This window comes from Saimiri boliviensis, chromosome 2 (assembly GCF_048565385.1).
Source record: "Saimiri boliviensis isolate mSaiBol1 chromosome 2, mSaiBol1.pri, whole genome shotgun sequence".
In the NCBI taxonomy this organism is placed as follows: Eukaryota; Metazoa; Chordata; class Mammalia; order Primates; family Cebidae; genus Saimiri; species Saimiri boliviensis.
The window spans coordinates 172,837,384-172,857,275 of NC_133450.1; the positions used below are offsets into that span (position 1 = coordinate 172,837,384).

General features: G+C 38.0%; 1 protein-coding gene and 1 pseudogene across 2 annotated transcripts in view; one reads left to right on the forward strand and one right to left on the reverse strand.

Moving 5' to 3' along the window:
* Nucleotides 1-19,892, reverse strand: part of SLC24A2 (solute carrier family 24 member 2) — a 306,778-nt gene that overhangs the window by 218,203 nt on the left and 68,683 nt on the right. The window lies entirely within an intron of this gene.
* LOC120366401 (uncharacterized protein C11orf98-like) lies at nt 15,916-16,554 on the forward strand (annotated as a pseudogene).

A 19,892-nucleotide genomic window follows, 5' to 3' on the forward strand; every position in this document is an offset into this window, starting at 1 on the left:
GGCCACTCCAATGTCTTGTCTTTACACTACAAAGGAAGATTGTTTGCAAACAATCATTGGAGCTATAAAAAGGAGTAAAACAGTCAAATATGGAGCTTTTAACAAGAGGTGAGTGCATTATTGTTACCTCCTGTCTTCAGAAAAGGGTAAAGAATAACCAAGGAGTTCACTACATTAACCCATCTGTAAAAGCAGTAGATACCAAATGCTATACTTATGTCACGGATGAATGGCAATTATGTATGCATAACTAGAAGTATAATTTAAAAAATTATCTCAGGGCTTAGCAGGAAACCATATTAAGCAGAACAAGGCATCTCTCTTTAAAAGCCATGAACTATCTTGTCAAGTCACAAAACAGTTGCCACTTGAACTCTGGGAATAGACTTTCAAAGACAGATTTCCACGTTTTTTTCCATTTGAATTTTACAGACACTAATAATGGCCTCACTAGATTTTCTTTTGATTCATGCTAGAAAATATTAGACTGTAGTTTAGATATTGTTTGAAGATGGACTATAATACTGTAAGACAAAATTGAAGCTACCTTATTAAAGTTTTAAAAAAATTCTTTAAATTTCATGTTTCAGCTTCACTGTGGATAAAATATGCCAGCAGTAAAACATAAAACATGGCTTTCTCTTTGAACTGCAAGGAAAAGATGCTTTATCTATTTTGTGACTTCAGGTGGAGTAATAGTTTCTCATCCTTCTAATAATCACTCTTTATCCACTCAGCCTGCTTTATTGTTCTTTCAAGCACTTGTTACTATGCATCACTTTCTTATTTGCTGTGTTTATTGTCTCTTTCTTCCACTAGAATGTAAGCTCTATGAGGATAGGGACTTTATATTATTCATGTAGTCTTCCAGCACCTAGCAAAATGCCCAGTACGTAGAAGGTGCTTGATAAAAATTTGTTAGATGAATCAATGTTGATTAATGACCAGAGTTTACAATTAGCAAATCCTCTCATTTTTCAAGGTTTATCCATCAGATTCAGATCCATAAAAGACACACTTGCTAGCCATTTGACCTCTGGCAAGTCACTTAACCATATAACCTCTAACAGGTTATGTTTCTGTCTATAAAATGGGGACATCGTTGACTGATAGGGCACTTGCGAGCATAAAATGAGGTAATATCCATGAAAGTGTTGGTTTTTCTACCTTCACAACCAGGTCTGTATTCATTCATCTGTCTATGTATGACTACAGCCTGTTGGTAAAGGATTTGGCCCATCGTAGGTGCACCATGATTGTTTATTAGTTTAATAATTTTTTATTTTAATTTTGTCACAGGAAGTAATGATTTTTCAGTTGTTGATGGCCCTGTCTAAAACCAAGGACAAGAAATTACTAGATGAAAGCATTGCCTTTATATACCTAAACTCTTACTCTGTATATAGCTTCAGTATAAAGAGACTTAAAAATGGTGTTTTCTCCAATCAAATACATTTAGAGGACAAAAATAAGAACAGGACATCAGCAAGACTGATAAGCACTAAAGTCATTTCCCTGGTCCCTCCTAAAAGGTCAGTTTTGTTTTTAAGATGCTTCTCACTTACAGAAGACAGTGTTGGGAAAAGTTGAGTTTGATTTTTATAAGGGTGATTTCCAAGGCACTCTTAAAAAAAACAAAAAACAAAAAACAAAAAACTTCTTCCCTTTCTTTCTTCCTTTTTCTTTCTTTCTACCTGTCTTTGTTCATTAGCTAGAATTAAATTACTTTTTTTTTTCTGAGACAGAGTTTTGCTCTTGTTGACCAGGCTGGAGTGCAATGGTGCACTCTTGACTCACTGCAATCTCCCTGTCCTGGGTTCAAGTGATTCTCCTGCCTAAGCCTCCCGAGTAGCTGGGATTACAGGCGCCCATCACCATACCAGGTATTTTTAGTAGAGATGGGGCTTCACCACATTGGCCAGGCTGATCTCGAACACCTGACCTCATGATCCACCTGCCTCGGCCTCCCAAAGTGCTGGGATTATAGGCATGAGCCACCATGCCCAGCCACTAAATTAAGTTTTTGGTTGTTTCCCACACACAAGATAAGTATCTAAAAAATAGGTAGGTTGGGGAGGAAAAATGATCAATAGAAACTTTCTTAGAAGATGAAAATGTATGTTAAATCCTCTTCAAATTAGAATTTTCGAATTCTCACCACTAAGACAAAATTAATTGGTTCAACTAAAACAACTGCCAATTAAAACATGGTTAACTAGGATTCTCTAAAACTAAAATCCCAATTCTTATATTGTTCATTCTAAATTAACATGTTTTTAAAAGATTAGGAAAATGATTACCTATTTGCACAGGAAAATAATAAATAATGAAATCTCAACAGATAGGGTAAAGGCATATAGAATATTATCTTAGCAATTGGCTCAATCACTTCTCACTCAGTTTAAATATTTCATTAAGAGATATTTTATACAAGGAAGGTGCTAAATCAAGGTTTTTACAGGTTACATTTATATAAGTATTTGTTCTCTCACCAGTGGAAGATTTTCTCTCTAATATCTTTTCTAAACAATTTGTTAATCAGAGGAGAGGAAAAAAATATTTTTTTCTCATATTCCATTGGGGACTTATAATTTATTTTACTTTTATTCTCTGATAAGGAAAAGGCTACAGGGAAACTAACAGGTGAAAGACTTTCTAAATGTAAATGGTGCCCAAAAGAAAAAAAGGACTGTGATTAGATGAATACTCGCAGTATGCATCAAGGGTTAAAGTTCATATACTGAGAAGTGCATGTCAAATTGTACATATTTTAAAATACCACTTTTAGAAATTTATCATAAAGAGTTCAGATACGCACAAAGATAAAAGGATAATCATGGCAATATTAGTTACAGAGGTAATAAAAGTATAAATCCTTATTTCCCACCACATTCATGCAAGTGAGACCACCCTACAGAGACAGGAGGCTGAGCATCTGTGGAATTTAAACTAGGAGGCTTAGACTCACAGATACCAAATGCAGCCAAGGGCAACCAGGGCATACAGAGAGAAAATGGAGGAACTGAGCAAAAGCCTGTACTGGGCCTGCCATCAAGTTTATTTCCCTGTTTTTCCTTTTTCCTCCAGTAAGGATAGGGGCTGGGGAATCCTGCCTGGAGGAAGTAAATGACCTCAGAGAAAAGGCCACTAGAGATTTAAATTTGAGGCAAATCAAAAAGTCGGCCAGACATGCATTTATCCTAGAGCAGTGGTTCTAACTGGAACGGGGTGGGGGTGGGCTTCACTAGGGGATGGATATTTAGAGACATTTTTGATTTCCATGACTGGAGGGGCATGGTGATACTGGCATCTAGTGGGTAGAGGCTAGGGAAACTGTTAAGCATCCTGCAATGCGCAGAACAACGAAACAGCCCTCACAACAACGAATTATCCAGTCCCAAATGTCAGCAGTGCCACTTAAGAAAACCTGTCCCATGTCCCCATCACTCACACAGGACTTCCAAAGGCTCTTTTGGACTTTACCCTTAAATATGATTGGCTTGCCTTTCACCAGACACTTGAGGAAAGCCCTCACAAAGAAAGTCAGAGATGAAAATACACAAACACCAACCAAACAACTTAAGAAAAAAAAGAACTGGAGAAACAGAAACCGTTAAAAAATTTAAAAAGAGAAACTAATTGATAAAACCCAGTCTGAAATGCAATTTGGCAATATCTAGCAAATATGAAGTTAAACCCACCTGAAACCCAGCAATTCTCAGAGAAAGTCTTGTACATGTCACTAGGAGACACGCACAGGTTATTCATAGCAGCATTCCTTGTAGTAGCAAAAAACAAACAAAAGCTAGAAAAAAATCTAATCATTCACCAAAAAGAGAATGCATAGATTAATAATAGACTATTCATATAGTTGAGTTGAATGACAAAAATCACTGAAAACGAATGACTTAGAGCTAAGTATTTCAATACAGATATATTTCGTAAATATAATGTTGACTTAAGAAAAGCAACTTATAGGACACCATATTCATTAAGATACTATACAAAGTTAATAATCTTTGAATAAATACATGCAACAACTTTACTATATCTCCTTTAAGGCAGGGGTCCCCAGCCCGTGGGCTGTGGACCAGTACCAGTCTGTGGCCTGTTAGAAACCAGGCTGCACAGCAGGAGATGGGCGACCAGTGAGTAAACATTACTGCCTGTGTTTTGCCTCTTGTCAGAACAGTGATGGCATTAGATTCTCACAAGAGCAGGAACTCTATGGTGAACTATGCATGCGAGAGATCTAGGTTGTGTGTTCCTTATGAGAATCTAATGCCTGATGATTTGAGGTGGAACAGTTTTATCACAAAACCATCCTCCCCATACCCCCGAACCCCAACCTCTGTTTGTGGAAAAATTGTCTTCCACAATTTGAAACCAGTTCCTGGTGCCAAAAATGTTAGGGACCACTGCTTTAAGGATTTATACTTGTCTACCAATTCTGTAAAGCACTACATTTTAGCTATTGAGTCTCGTGGCAGACTCAAGATGGAGGTCTCGTCTGGGAGGCTGGCAGGAAGGAAAGTAACTGGGATGGGCATACAGACAACTTAGAGGATGTGATATTTTATTTCCTAAGCTGCATTGTGGGTCTACTGGGGTTTGCTATCTTTTGTACGTTTTAAATTATATTAAATAAACCTATTTTTAATGTCATCAGAAAGATAAAATATCGCATCCAGTAAAAAGTAATGTCTCATTCATGAAGTAGGAATTTAGTTCCACAAACATAGTAGTTTTTAGAGAATCTAAAGTGTAGTAAAGCCTATTATATGCATTAAAACATAAAATTAAAATGTATAGGCTTTCTTAAAAAATATCTGTCATTTAATTTCAAATATATAATTTAAATTTAACCTTAGTGGCATTATTTTAGAATTGAGTTTTCCTTTTTTAATAACCAGGTATATAAGGTAACTGTGTCATGTACCTGGTTTGAAAATTTTGTAAGAGATCCCAATACGTCACATGCCATGTCGAGCTATTTTTTTTAAGTGTTCTTAATACTAAACATTGGGGTAAAATTTTAATTGCTAAAAAGTAGAACTGATTATATTTGAAATATTTAGCAGTTATGATCCACAATAATAATTCTAAAAAATTAAAAAAACAACATGTTAGTCAATGTTTTAAGATCTTATCAATATATTAAGTACCTACACAAGTGATTTTATCAATGGCTTTTGAAATTGAAATAACATCTGAAATTATTTTAAAAATATCTTTTTCTAAGAATACATGGACACATGGTGGGAAACAACACGCACTGGGGGTTGCCGGGGTGTGGGGGAGGGAGAGCATCAGGAAGAATAGCTAACGGATGCTGGCCTTAATACCTGGGTGATGGGTTGATCTGTGCAGAAAACCGCCATGGCACATGTTTGCCTATGTAAGAAACCTGCACATGTACCCCAGAACTTAAAAGTTGAAGAGAAAATATCTTTTTCTTTGGCACAAATTTGTTCTAACCAGAGAATTCATTTAGGAATTGGGAAAAGCATAAAAAGTATCTGTCCTTTTTAATTGCATAAGTGATACACGAAAAGTTCTGAGTGAGTTCTATAAGTATATATTTTAATTTCCTTACATTGGCTTAGCTAAAATTATCATTTTGTCATTTTAGAAATATTATTATACCCAGTAGTAAAACATTAAAAAAATACACATTTAGCAGGTTAAAATAATCATGTTCATCTTTTAAAGAAAAAGATCCTCAAAGAAGACACAATTTATACTTTCCATTTTTCATTGACATCATTAAGTACTCATTCAAATTAGTTTTGGAAACTGAAATTTTACATTTTTTTTGATATGGTGGCAAAGTTTACCTGTAAAAACAATTTCTAATCTAATCCTTCCTTCCTACAAGGTGTGTTCCCTCTAAAAGTGAAAACTCTATGCTTCTAACATATATAAATGTATATTAAGATCATGGCCAATAACGAAAACAAAAATGAACAAAAATGTTTTAATATGGAAACATTTTTATCACATTTTATCAAATGAAATTTCCATGGCTAGTTATTGAAATTTGTCTTGTTTAAATGATATGAGTTTATTCTAGCAAGTGGTTCTAAGGTGAAGATGCTAATACAGTTTGAACATCCCTAATCTGAAAATCCAAAATCTGAATGCTTCAAGATCCAAAACTTTTTCAGCATGGACATGGTGCCATATGTGAAAAATTCCACATCTGGAGAGAGATCCAAGATGGCTGATCACTAGCAGCTCGGGATTGTAGCTCCCACTGAAAACGCAAAGAACGAGAGGACGCCACACCTTCACATGAATTCTTGTTGCTCACGCACCAGGAGATTCCCAGCGGAGGAGGCCCACGGGTCACCAGCGCGACTCTTGTGACCGGCGAGGCGGTTTTGCCGGAGCGCCGGTTCTTGGTGCAGAGTCAGAAAAGCACCATCAATCTTTTTTTTTTTTTTTTTTTTTTTTTTTTTGAGACGGAGTTTCGCCCTTGTTACCCAGGCTGGAGTGCAATGGCGCGATCTCGGCTCACCGCAACCTCCGCCTCCTGGGCTCAGGCAATTCTCCTGCCTCAGCCTCCTGAGTAGCTGGGATTACAGGCACGTGCCACCATGCCCAGCTAATTTTTTGCACTTTATTAGTAGAGACGGGGTTTCACCATGTTGACCAGGATGGTCTCGATCTCTCGACCTCGTGATCCACCCGCCTCGGCCTCCCAAAGTGCTGGGATTACAGGCTTGAGCCACCGCGCCCAGCACCATCAATCTTAACGCCGCTGATTTAGTCGGTGCAGTGGGTTGCTCAGATTTCGGCGCTGAGAATCAGTAAGTTGGACGTCCACTCAGAAACCCAATTACAAAGACGGTAATTATAAAGACCACAGATGGATAAATCTACAACGAAGGGAAGAAAACAGCCAAAAAAGGCTGAGAATACCCAAGATCAAAACGTCTCTTCCTCAGCAGGGGATCCCAGTTCCTTGTCAGCAACGAAACAAGGCTTGATGGAGAACGAGTGTGTTCCAATTACAGAAGCAGGCTTCAAACTTCTGTGAATTAAAAGAACTTGTTCTAACACAATCTAAAGAAACTAAGAACTTTGAAAAAAGGTTTGACGAAATGTCAACAAGAATACAAAATTTAGAGAGGAAAATAAGTGAATTGATGGAACTGAAAAACACAATACGAGAACTACGTGAAGTATGCACAAGTTTTAACAGCCGAATTGATCAAGCAGAAGAAAGGATATCAGAGGTCGAAGACCAACTCAATGAAATAAAACTAGAAGACAAGATTAGAGAAAAAAGGATAAAAAGGAACGAGCAAAGTCTCCAAGAAATATGGGACTATGTGAAAAGACCTAATCTACGCTTGATAGGTGTACCTGAATGTGACGAAGAGAATGAATCCAAGCTGGAAAATATGCTTCAGGATATTATTCAGGAAAATTTTCCCAACTTAGTAAGGCAGGATAATATTCAACTCCAGGTAATACAGAGAACACTACAAAGATATTCCTCAAGAAGAGCAACTCCAAGGCACATAATCGTCAGATTCGCCAGGGTTGAAATGAAGGAGAAAATACTAAGGGCAGCCAGAGAGAAAGGTCAGGTTACCCACAAAGGGAAGCCTATCAGACTTAGAGCAGATCTCTCAGCAGAAACCCTACAAGCCAGAAGAGAGTGGGGACCAATATTCAACATCCTTAAAGAAAAGAACTTTCAACCCAGAATTTCACATCCAGCCAAACTAAGCTTCATAAGTGAAGGAAAAATAAAGTTTTTTGTGAACAAGCAAGCACTCAGAGAATTCATCACCACCAGGCCTGCTTTACAAGAGCTTCTGAAAGAACCACTACACATAGAAAGGAACAAACAGTATCAGCCTTTCTTAAAAAATACCAAAAAGCAAAGAACATCAATATAATGAAGAATTTACATCAACTAATGGGCAAAATAGCCAGCTAATATTAAATGGCAGTATTAAACTCACATATATCATTATTAATTCTAAATTTAAATTGACTAAATTCCCCAATTCAAAGACAGACAGGCAATTTGAACAAAAAACTAAAACTGTATGCTGCATCCAGACCCATCTCACATTCAAGGATACACAAAGACTCAAAACAAGGGATGGAGAGAGACTTACCAACCAACCAGAGAGCAAAAATAAATAAATAAAAAGCAGAAGTTACAATTTTTGCCTCTGATAAAATAGTATTTAAAGCAACAAAGATCAAAAGAAGCAAAGAAGGACATTATATAATGATAAAAGAATGCAACAACAAGAAGAGTTAAAGGTCCTAAATATATACGCACCCAATACAGGAATACCCAGACATACAAGACTTATAAAGAGACTTAGACTCCCACACAATAATAGTGGGAGACTTCAACATTAATATTAGACAGATCAATGAGACAGAAAATTAACAACGATATCCAGGACTTGAACTCTGATCTGGAACAAGTAAACGTAATTAACATTTATAGAACTCTCCACTTTACACAAAATATACACTCTTATCAGTACCACATCATATCAACTTAGAAGTTTAAACGAAATGTTGGTTGGCTCCTTGTTTGTTACTCTCTTCCCTCATTTTCTTTCATGTCTCCATTATTAAGGACAATTATAGGCATACCCATATTTAGACTGCATTCTAGCCCGGGCAACAAAGCAATACCCCCATTCTCTCTCCCTCTTCCTCTTTCTCTTTCTTCCTCTTCTTTATTCTTTTTCTTATTCTTTTTCTCTTTCTAAAAAAAAAAAAAAAAAAAAAAAAAAAGAAAAGAAAACAAAACACAACAAAATCCAAGCTATCATGAGAGAGGCAATTCTTTAAAACCAATATATCAGATCTAGAAAAGTACTGAAGAAGTGGCTTTCTCTCTATTCAGGTACCTCTCATAAGGTATATTATTTGCTGCTGTATTGCATAGTAAACTCTCAATAGCCCCTGAGTAACACAACTGTAACATTCATTAATAGAACACAATAGCCTGCAGAATACCAAAACCTCAGATCAGGAGTGAAAAAAAAAAAAAAAGAAAAAAAAAATTCCACATCTGATCTCATGTGACAGTTCTCAGTGAAATTGCTCTCAAAACTTTGTTTTATGCAAAATTTAACAAAAATATTATATAAAATTATCTTCAGGCTATGTGTCTATGAAACATAAATAAACTTGATTTTTAGCTTGGGGTACAATCCCCAAGATATATTATTATATAAATGCAAATATTTCAAAATCCAAACAAATCTGAAATCCAAAACACTTCTGGTTCCAAGCATTTTGGGTAAGGGATATTTAATCTGTATAGCTGTGCCTACAAAAATAAAATGGTAACCAAGAAGACCTCTAAAATTAGATTTGTAAAATCTCCTTCAGCTCTAATATTTACTCATCCTTTCATCATTAATGACTTTAGCCATTCATTTGTTTACTCCTAAAAAGGAACAAAAGAAATTTGCTTCAGCTATAGTACATCAGTATGAAAGGTGGGAAGGGACCACAAACCGGAATCTCAAATACACATAGAATTCACTCTCTGTGTCGGAGAAGGAAAGGAATCCTACCTATATGACCTAGACCCGCCCATAGAGGCCTTTTATGTTAAAATTGTACCACTGCTCTAGCACTCTGCTCACAAAGTATGGCACATCACATGTCCATTCATTTACAGCAGAAGGCAAGGAGGCACAGAGAGGTGACCGAACTTGTCAAAAGTCACAGAGCAAGTTGAAAGGCCAAAATCAGAATATATGGTCTATTGTAATATTTTCACCAAATGTATTGAGAACTTGACAGGTATCTGGCTTAGAACCAGGAATGGGGACTACAAAGATGAATAAGATGGAGTTCCTGCCCAGAGGTGCTTATACTCCAGTGCTGGCAGCTCCCAGACTCAGGGGTTCAGGGAATTATTGTAAGACCTGATCATCTTGGTACCTACTGCTGGGTCTCTGAGTACTGTGTTAGCATATTAACAAATGTGGGACTGTATGGGGACCAGAACACCTGGTAAAGTAAACATGGGGAATCAAATTCAGCTTGGCTGTAATCTATAAAACGCAAATTCAAGGAAGAATTTGTTTCTACCTATCTATTTTGCAAATGTCTTAAAAACACTCATAATGGAGAAATTGGTCCTATCATCCATTGCTGTTAGAAATAAAAATTTTGTGTTTAGATGCCAAAGTTGCAGCATTATGTGTAAGCTTATAACCAGGGACAGTTATGTTCAACAGCAAGTGAATAATGTTTCATTAAATTAAGGTTACGTTCATGCAATATTATGATACATGAGGTAGTTTCTTAAGATTACTTAAGGACCTGGGAAAATATTCATCATCTAATGTTAATTAGAAAACCAGCATATTAAACTATATATGGCACACATTTTCTAAAAATACTTTTCTAAAAATACAGTATGCATGCATATCTGTACCACAAGCACTGGGAAGAAATGTATCAAATAAATACTTGTGATTATTTTTGGGTGGCGGTATTATAGATGATTTTTATTTTTCTCCTTTGTATATTTTCCAAATTTTCTGCAAGGAGATTCCATTAATTTCATAATTTAGGAAAAATAAAAGTCTTAGTTAAATTTTTGTTGAGAACAGATGATTCTCTGAAATTACTGTCTGTTCCTGACTGGTTTCAGGACACCAATGACTCAGCCCCTTCTAGTTAGGACACACAGATGCCCAGGAGAGGTCCTGAGACCCAAGCTCCATGACCCAGACTTGTTGTGCTGCTTCTTGGCTGGGTCCTTTTGGGCAAAGGTCTGAGCCTTTGTATTTGTAAAATGTGGCAATTTCTATCTGCCTCATAGATGAAGTTTAAAGACAGCGTAAGAGAAATGCTTTGAAAAGTACTATATAAATGCAAGTTATGTCTCACCTGAGACATAGATAAGACAAGAGTACACACTCAAATCCCAAATGAGCAACCTCTTGGTTTTAGGACATCACTAAAATGACAGAACGTCTTTGAACCTTAGCCTACTAATTTGTCAGGTAGGGTATTACTGCCTTCTTCAGAAGGTCGATGTGAACTCAACACCATATGCGGGACTCAGTCAATGTTAGCTTTCTTCCTTTCTTAGGCCCTGTCTTTCCCCACTCGACCCTTTACTCTGAAACAAGAATTAAAAAAAAAAAATGCTCCGGCATCAGCACTTTCTGTTCTAATTTTAAAGCATATTATTTACTTTGATTTTTTGATATGTTAAAAATGTATGCACTCTTTTTCCTTTCTCCACCATTTTATGGTTTGGACCAACAGCAAACACAAAGTAAGCAGAACTTGCCAAAATCAATGTGAGGACTGTGGACAGATTTTATGGGGTCATTTGAGCTTGAAGTCTTCCACAGAACACTCTGAAACCGTAAGCACTTTCCATTAGGGCAGGCAGAGTAGGAAGCGTGAAAACGTCCTTGCTTTGGTAGGCTGAAGTTATTTCAGCAATTAGATCTCCTTAGATTCTGGATTTATCTAAATATACCTGTGACATTCTGTAAATGTGCAGAACTCAGAATTTCTCAGGCTTGGCTTCTCTAGTGTCAATTGACAACCACATGTCTTGAAGTTTTGTTTCCTTTAATTAACCTTCTCCATTTTCAAATCAATTTTCTCACTTCCTCATGGTGTTACTGCTATTCTAAGGAATGCAGACCTAAGGGATCAACATTTCAAGACTCCAAAGGTTTGTATGCCAAGCCTGGAACTTTGTACCCAAATAGATACCCAAGCATACTCACTGTTCCTTCTGTACAGCCAAACTTAAAAATTCAAGGACTAAGATTAAAGTATTAGAGGACTGAGTCCAACTTATTATTTGAAGTGTGGTCCACCTTATTTAAGAATCTTTTCTTATGGGAAAGCTGAAGATTTTTGAGAAAGAGAACAACCCACTGAAGACCCTCTCTGTTTAGGGAAGGTGCTAGTGGAGTGATGGAAGGGGATGATCTACATGTACCATGATTGTGAAGACAGATTAAAAAGGAAGAGGCAGATAAAAGGCATATTGTAGCAGAATCTGCTAGTGCCCAGTCCATTTTTCCAGAGTCTTAGCACTTCAGTGTGTTCTGGTTGATTTCTAATGGCCAGCATCTACCCACCTTTAGTTGAGTGCTAAGGAATTCACACGACCATGACAGGCAGCACTCAGCCAATAACTGGTCAGAGCTGACACATAAACATTCCAGCTCCCTTGCCCTTTGGGTAGAACTCTGAGCTGTGTTGTATTAGTTTCCTATAGCTGCTGTAGAAAATTACTAAAAACTAAAAAGGCCTAAAGAAACATGAATGTATTATTGAACAGTTCTGGAGGGCATAAGTTTGAAACAGATCTTACTGGGCTAAAATAAAGACGCAGGTTTGAAGATAGTACGGAACTGCTTTGAAGGATACTGACCGAGCTTCTGGTACAAGCAGGCCAAGCTGCGGCCCCTTATTCTTTGAAGGAGCCTTCTTGAATTCCTCTTCTCTTTATAATCAGAACCAAGACAGGAGAATGTGGTGGTGAAAATTCCTCTGCACTATCCTGAAGTCAAGCATATCCGGCGTCATCTTAATCCCATTTAATTGAATTTAATCCTTCTATTTATTTTAATCCATCTAATTTAATCCCACTTTGGCACAATCTCAATCTAGAACACTTGAGTCAAATCATCTAATACTCCAAGACTAGCAGAAGTCTACCCTGGATGGAAAACAATAACAAAATTACAAGGTACATAAAGTCAGAATCTCTTGTTTTTCATTCTGGTTATAAATAACCACATGATCTTAGACTAATCACTTAATCTCTCTCTGACTGATTTCATTTCTTCATGTAAAGACAGAATATAATTTACTCCTTTTTTTGAGAGATTTCAGAGTTAAACGGAAAACTCTGTGAACTTGCTTTGAGTTCTAATACAATAGAACTAATCATGTTGATTCAAAGGACACTAAACCCTTTGTTTTGCTCATGAATGCAGGTTTTAGTCAAATGCCAGCAACTTATCCTCTGTATACTTGGCGCTCCTAAAATATTTATTGTTTTTGATAACGAAGAGTAATGTCTATGCAAGTAATCTATTCACCACTTTTTCCCAGTTGGAACTGTGTTGGCTCATCTTAGTTATGCTGATAAAGCCCCTCACTACATTTGTATCTAACTTCATCAGGAGCAAACAATCTTCTGGATATACTTTGGATAGTTCTGCAAAATTTATCAATGGTGACTTGTCACATAACAGAACACTTGACTTTTTGCTCTATTTTAACATACATTTGAGTATTTTTATTGAGAATCTATTAAATCGAGAGCTCCCGGACTGGTCTTCCAGTGGTTTACATAATAATAGCTACAATAACATCCAAAGTCTGCATCTTACATTACAGTCGGCGGTGGCTTCCTACAGTTAGCTGTTGCCCAAACTTCAGTATTTTTATAACATCAGCATGATATTTTGCCACATTTTCTTAATTTATGTGTTACTATTTACCAAGTGTTTTACCTTAAATTGACTTACCTTTTAAAATTTCAATACGTTTATTTAAAAAGTGAACTTCATATCACTACCATACCTAGAAAACCAATATTGCTTGTGATAAACAGAAAATAAATAAATTCATTGATTTAGCCATTCCATGAAGTATACCTATAGTAAAACATCATGTTGTGCACATACATATACATTTATATTTGCCAATTAAGAAAGTAACATAATTTTTAAAAGAAAGTAAATAAATGTAATCCAGTGAAAACAAAACAATGTTGCTCAGTTCCTGCCAGATACTGTTGTTGGGTTAAGTTCCTGAGCTTGAGATACATTCTTTTGTGTTTGTGTGTGTAAATGTGTATATATAAGAGAGAGATTGAGAGAGAGAGAGAGATAGACAGAAAGAGAGAAAGAGAGACTTGCATATCTATATCAAATTTAGAGACAAGCTCTACATTGAGATTTTCACTGAATTATTTAGATTTTTGGAAATGATACGATGGATTATAATCTTAATTTTCACAATAACCTTGTTAGGTAATTCGTTAAATAAGCGGTGCAGATATTGTTTCCATTTTACAGATGATAAAGCTAGGGCTCAGAGAGGTTACATGACTTATTCCTTGAATCCTCAGTTAATGGCAGAGCTGGGCCTCAAACACGAGCTCTTCCATTCCAAATCCTGTGCTTTCTCTATCGTACTCAGACCTTCTTGGACTGAGAGGGGTTGCAGAGGGCTAAGATAAAGCACAATGAAGATCCCTTCCCTCTGTCACTTATAATCCAGTCAAGGAGATGAGAGGGACCAAAACCATATATTTAAGCTGTATCAAGAGAAAGTAGAAAAGTGTGTTTTGAGGTGACTGGCCCAAAGAATAACAGTGAAAATATTTAGCAAGTGAGCCCACTGTAAGTTGGACTAGTAGGGAAGACTTTCAGGAAGAAACAATATTAAAACTCTTGTGCTGATGGGTGGATAAAATTAGATGAATTGAAGACAGAGGTGAAGCCATTTCAAGTGATAACAGCACTTTGATCAGAATAATAAAACATATCAAAGCTCTGTCTTGGTTCACTGCAAGTAGGGGAAAATACAGATATATGACAGGAAGTATTATGGACACATTTTATAGTCTTATGTGCTATGAAGTAGAATGAATCACTATCTTGTAATCCTTAAAAATAAATTATTGCCCTCAAAATATGTATGATTCAGCAAACCATCTACAGGGCTTTTTCTCCTAAGGAAATATTGATAGATATATGCTAATATTTATAAGACTGTGTTTCATCCTAGCAGAGAAATTGGAAATAACTTGAATGTTTGACCATATGGGGCTTAGTTACTTAAAATTAACTACATCAACACCGGGACCCTGTGCCATCTTCAAAAAAGGCTTCAACCTTTGCTACTAAAATTTGGTATGTGAACCGATACTGTCACCTTTACCTGGAACTTGTTAAGATGCATTTTCTGACGCAGTAGGTCTGGGGGCGGGCCTGAGAGTCTGCATTTCCACCAAGTTCCCCAGTGATTCGTACATGTATTAAAGTTTGAAAAGCAGAGGCACATAATTAATGACATGGAAAGATATTTGCAATAAAATAAAATGGGCTGATTTTATAAGAATTAGTTGCACATGATACTATATTGATAAATTTTTAAAAATATGCATACATTCACACATGAGAAAGAGAGGGAAACAGAGAAAGAGAGAGAGTGTGTGTGTATGTGCAAGACAGATGGGAAGAATATATATTAAAATAACAACAGTGGCAGAATTACAGAAAATCATTTAAAGTTTTTTTTCTGTGTTTGTGTATCTGCATCTACTATGAACATGCCTCTTTAAAACTATAAATAATAAAACTCTATTTTCGATTCCTTTTCTGTTTTCAAAATTTTACTGTGTTATTTCTGGAAAAATAAGCAGAAACCAACAGGCTGAACTGGAAGAAAACAGCCCATGGGGATTTAATCAATGTAACAAGAAACTGTCAGAAGAGAGAAAGACCTGTAGGACAAGAATTTTCCGCTAAATGTGAACTAAGTCTGTGTAACCTTCATGTTCCTAGAGCTCTTGGAATTTATTTTAAAAACCAAACTTTTTTTTTTTTTTTTTAAAGTAAGGCTATAAAGCTCGAGGAGCATAGACATTTTCAAGACTGCCAACTGGGAAAGTACTTTCAGGATGAAACAGATCGGTTTCCCTTAACAAGTATTTTTAGTGGTTTTACTCTTGAGTTCTGGTTGGGAATATTCCAGCAATGTCACTTAGAAGTTGAAAGAGGACCCACCTGCTTTGTCAGAATGATTCTTTGCCTGCCTTTTCCCTTCGAAAATTTACCTTACACTTTATTCATTTCTGTGAGTTGTCCCCATTTGGGTGATCCCTTTGTTCTCAGCATATGATGGTAAGAAAAAGATTCAGATTCCAGCTTCACTGTTTTTTAGCTGCTGGGATGTTTAGGCAATGGAAGTAAGTTGAGATGATTAAATGAGATAATGCACATAAAGCCTTTATTGTAAAGGAAATACTTAAAAAGTTGACTGAATGGAGGAACTGGCGTTGTGGCACGACTATGGGGACTCTTCAGGGAAAGATCAACCGACCCCAAACGGAACTGGAGCAGAGCTGTTCAAGCACCTGTGGGTGTTGGACTGGGAGTAGCATCTGGGGCATCGGGTGGTCGGGGCTGTGACAGACCAAGGGCTGATCATGCAGCACCACCTCAAGAAGCAGGCATCCAGTGCACGTGCCAACATTACTCTGTCGAGGAAGAAGCTCAGAAAACTTCTCCAGCAGATCCAGCTTGCCCAGAAAGAGAAGGCAGCCACAGAAGCAGAAACCCCCTCAAAGCCAGCCAGGACTAGTGAACCACAACTCAAAGGTCACAAGAAGACAAAAGCCCCCTAGGATGTAGAAATGAAGGCCCTTGAAGAGGAGAGCTAAACCTCTTCCTCTAGAAGATTCTCAACTGGATCCAGAAGAACTTGGTGGTTGTTTCAGAGGACTTTGGCAAAAGCAGTGCCTCCTTTCACTCACCAGATTTCTTCCTCCCTAATTCTCCTCTGGAAAAATGTCTTTGGGAGGGAAGAAGGTACAGAATAAAGACTGGAGAACGGCCTCTCTAGCAGTCAATTTCATTTGTAATAAAGCCTTAGCACTCGGAAAAAAGAAGTTGACTGATTAATTAATTCATCATTCAACATCTGTGTACCATGAGACCATCATCTGTCCCTAAGGACAGAGGATGCAAATGATCCCAGACATGTCTCCTTACCTCAGGATGCTTTCAGGTAAGGGGATGCAACCAAGGAGAACACAATTACCCTGCAGTGTCACAAGTGCTATGACAAGGAGAAGGCCAGGTATCACAGGGGCAAATAAGAGGAGTACCAACCCCACCAGGGGAGTGGTGGTGGTGGTGGTATGGTGGTAAAGAAGTCTTCCTTGTTGAAGTCATGTCTACGCTGAGATCTGATGAACCAGTAGGTCTTGGCCAGGAATAGCTGAGAGGCTCCAGACGGTGGAAATAACACATTTACAGGTTCGAATTTAAGAAAGAGCACAAATATTCAGGTGTTCAACAAACTAAAAGTGCTAAGATATGAGTCTTAGCATATACTAAGGGGTAGAGGGTGGGGGTAGTCGAAAGAAGGCAAATGATATGAGGGGTCTGTAGAGCTTGGTCATGAATGGGCCTTGTCGGCCATGTGGAAGAAGTTTTACTTCATCCAAAGGGCTGCGGGAAAGTTCAGGGTCAATATGGTCGCAGTGGGGCTTTAAGCCGATTGCTCTGGCCACAGGTGGAGGAAGGACTGAGACAAGCCAGGAGGACTGCAAATCAGCTAGGAGGCTGCTGCAGGAACACAGGGAGAGGTGATCCTATCCTCAAGCCAGTGGAAATGAATAACTATACATGAAATGAGATTGGTGGTTAACTGGGAGTTGGGAGATGATGGAACAGGCACAGAGAATATACTTAATAAATACCTATTTTCTTCTCCACAGACATCTATTGGCCACTTCAGGCCAAGGGAAGATTAACCCAGTAGTAGCAGAAAAAATATTATATAGGAGCAAAATAACTGTCTACTTAGCAGTTCTTGAAGTAAGGTCTGGGAATACTTGAGGGTCACTGTATTTCTATTTGAGGAGTCTGTGAGATCAAAACTTATTTTCCTGACAATCCTGAGATGCTGTTTGCCTTTTTTGCTTTTGTGTTTTCACAAACATACAGTGGATTCTTCTAGAGGCTACACGATGTGTGATAATGAAATTGCTCTGATGGCTGAAGTTATGTGTGCTTGGATTTTCTTGAGCTTTAAATTTGTCACAGTTTTAATTTCAAATATAGTTAATATAGAAAGATATGGCCCCCACAACAAAAGCTCTTCGAGGTCCTCCATAATGCTTAAGAGTGGAAAAGAAACCTGAAGCCACAAAATTTGACAACCAATGCCATAAACATTTAAAAAGCATTTTAAAAGCATTCACTATCAAAAGCTTAAAAAAATGATGAGTGAGAACAAACTCTACTGATTGAGGAGTCTGATTCCTTTTTTTTTTTTTTTTTTGAGACAGAATCTCACTCTGTTGCCCAGGCTGGAGGAGGCAGTGGCACGATCTTGGCTCACTGCAACCTCTGCCTCCCGGGTTCAAGCGATTCTCCTGCCTCAGCATCCCAAGTAGCTGGTACTACAGGCTCGCACCACCACCCCCAGCTAATTTTTGTGTTTTTAGTAGAGACAGCATTTCACCATATTGGTCAGGCTGGTCTTGAACTCCTGACCTCGTGATCCATCTGCCTCAGCCTCCCAAAGTGCCGGGATTACAGGCGTGAGCCACCACGCCCAGCCTGAGGAGCCTAATTCTCATCTTAACATTGTTGTCCTTTCAAATCTGAGCCATTGCCAGCTTAATATAAGGATAATACCTGGGATTTCATTTCCAGAAGAACACATCCAACAAACAGAATCAAAGCACATACCATACAATGTACTAAGTAGAAATATGAAATCCGTATCTGCAATTCTGAATATACTTTGTTCTTTAAACTTATTTTTAAAGTTAGAAAACAGAGTCACTGAGTAATACTCGTATCTTAGAACAAAATCTCTGTTGTGTGGGCAGAAAAGCAAAATAGAAGTGACAGTGTGGGCAAGTGGAAAATAACACAGTGAGGAGAAATGATGCAAACCAGACTCAGAACCAGAGCTCTAAAGGCAAGTTGCCAACCCACAAGGATTTTAGGATCCCCTATGAACCATCATTAAAAAAAACAAGGGCAGTGGGCTAGCCAATCAAGCATAACCCTGGTAGTCATCCACATGCCATCCGAAGAGGCCTGGAGCCAGTAGAGGACACTTGTCTGTGCACCTGAACAATACCAAAGTGGCTGCCCTTCCAAGACGTCAGTGGGTATCTCATCACAAAAAGTCTGGCGGGGGGGGGGCAAGATAAGAGCAATACAGAAAATGGCCCCAGAGACTGAGGGCAGTCGGAGTTCCATGCTTAGCATTGAGGATTCCATATGACTGTTAGGAATGAAATGTGGCTAGTACATTGGAGGAACTGAACATTTAATTTTATTTCATTTTCACTAATATACATTTAAAGAGCCATGAGACTAGTAATGACCACACTCGAAAACTCTATTCCAGAACTTTAGTGAAATGATCTTCCCAGCCCTGTGGAGAGCCAACTCTAAGATGCATCGCGGTGCAAGATGGGCTTGAATGTACTCTTCAGGCAAATGCATATGTGAAAGCCTCGTCTCCCACCAAAACCCAGTCAACTTCCTAGGACATCTGCCAACAAAGCCGGCTAGTTCTCCTTGGGAAGTTTGGAATAGGAGCTTAATAAAGAGGGAAGCAGAGCAGACACATGAGAGGCAGGAGTCTTGCCTGTTACCCCATGTGACGTGGCCCTGAGCTATCTTCCAAATTCTTTTCCTGAAATGTAGCTGCTTGTCGCTATGCTTCAGTGACATACACCCCTAGTTCTTCCTTGAATATATCAAGCAAGTTGCCATCTCATGGCCTATTGTGTTTATTTACTTTCTTCTTATCCTGGAATGCTCTTTCTCTGGATCAGGGTTTCTTAACTTCAGTGCTAGTGACATTTTAAGCTGGATAATTCTTTGCTACAGGGACCTGCCCTCTGCAGCACTGGGTGTTTAGCAGCATCCTTGTTCTCTATCCACCAGATGCCAGTACCGTCCCTTCCCCCAGTTGTGACAATTAAAAACTTCTCCAGACACCAAACGTCCCTGGAGAGGCAAAGTCACCCTGGTTAAGAATCACTGCCCTAGATATCTGCATGATTCACTTTCCCACTTAATTTAGTTCTAGACTCACATGTCACCTCCAGGGAATCCTTTGCAAAACCCTGTACC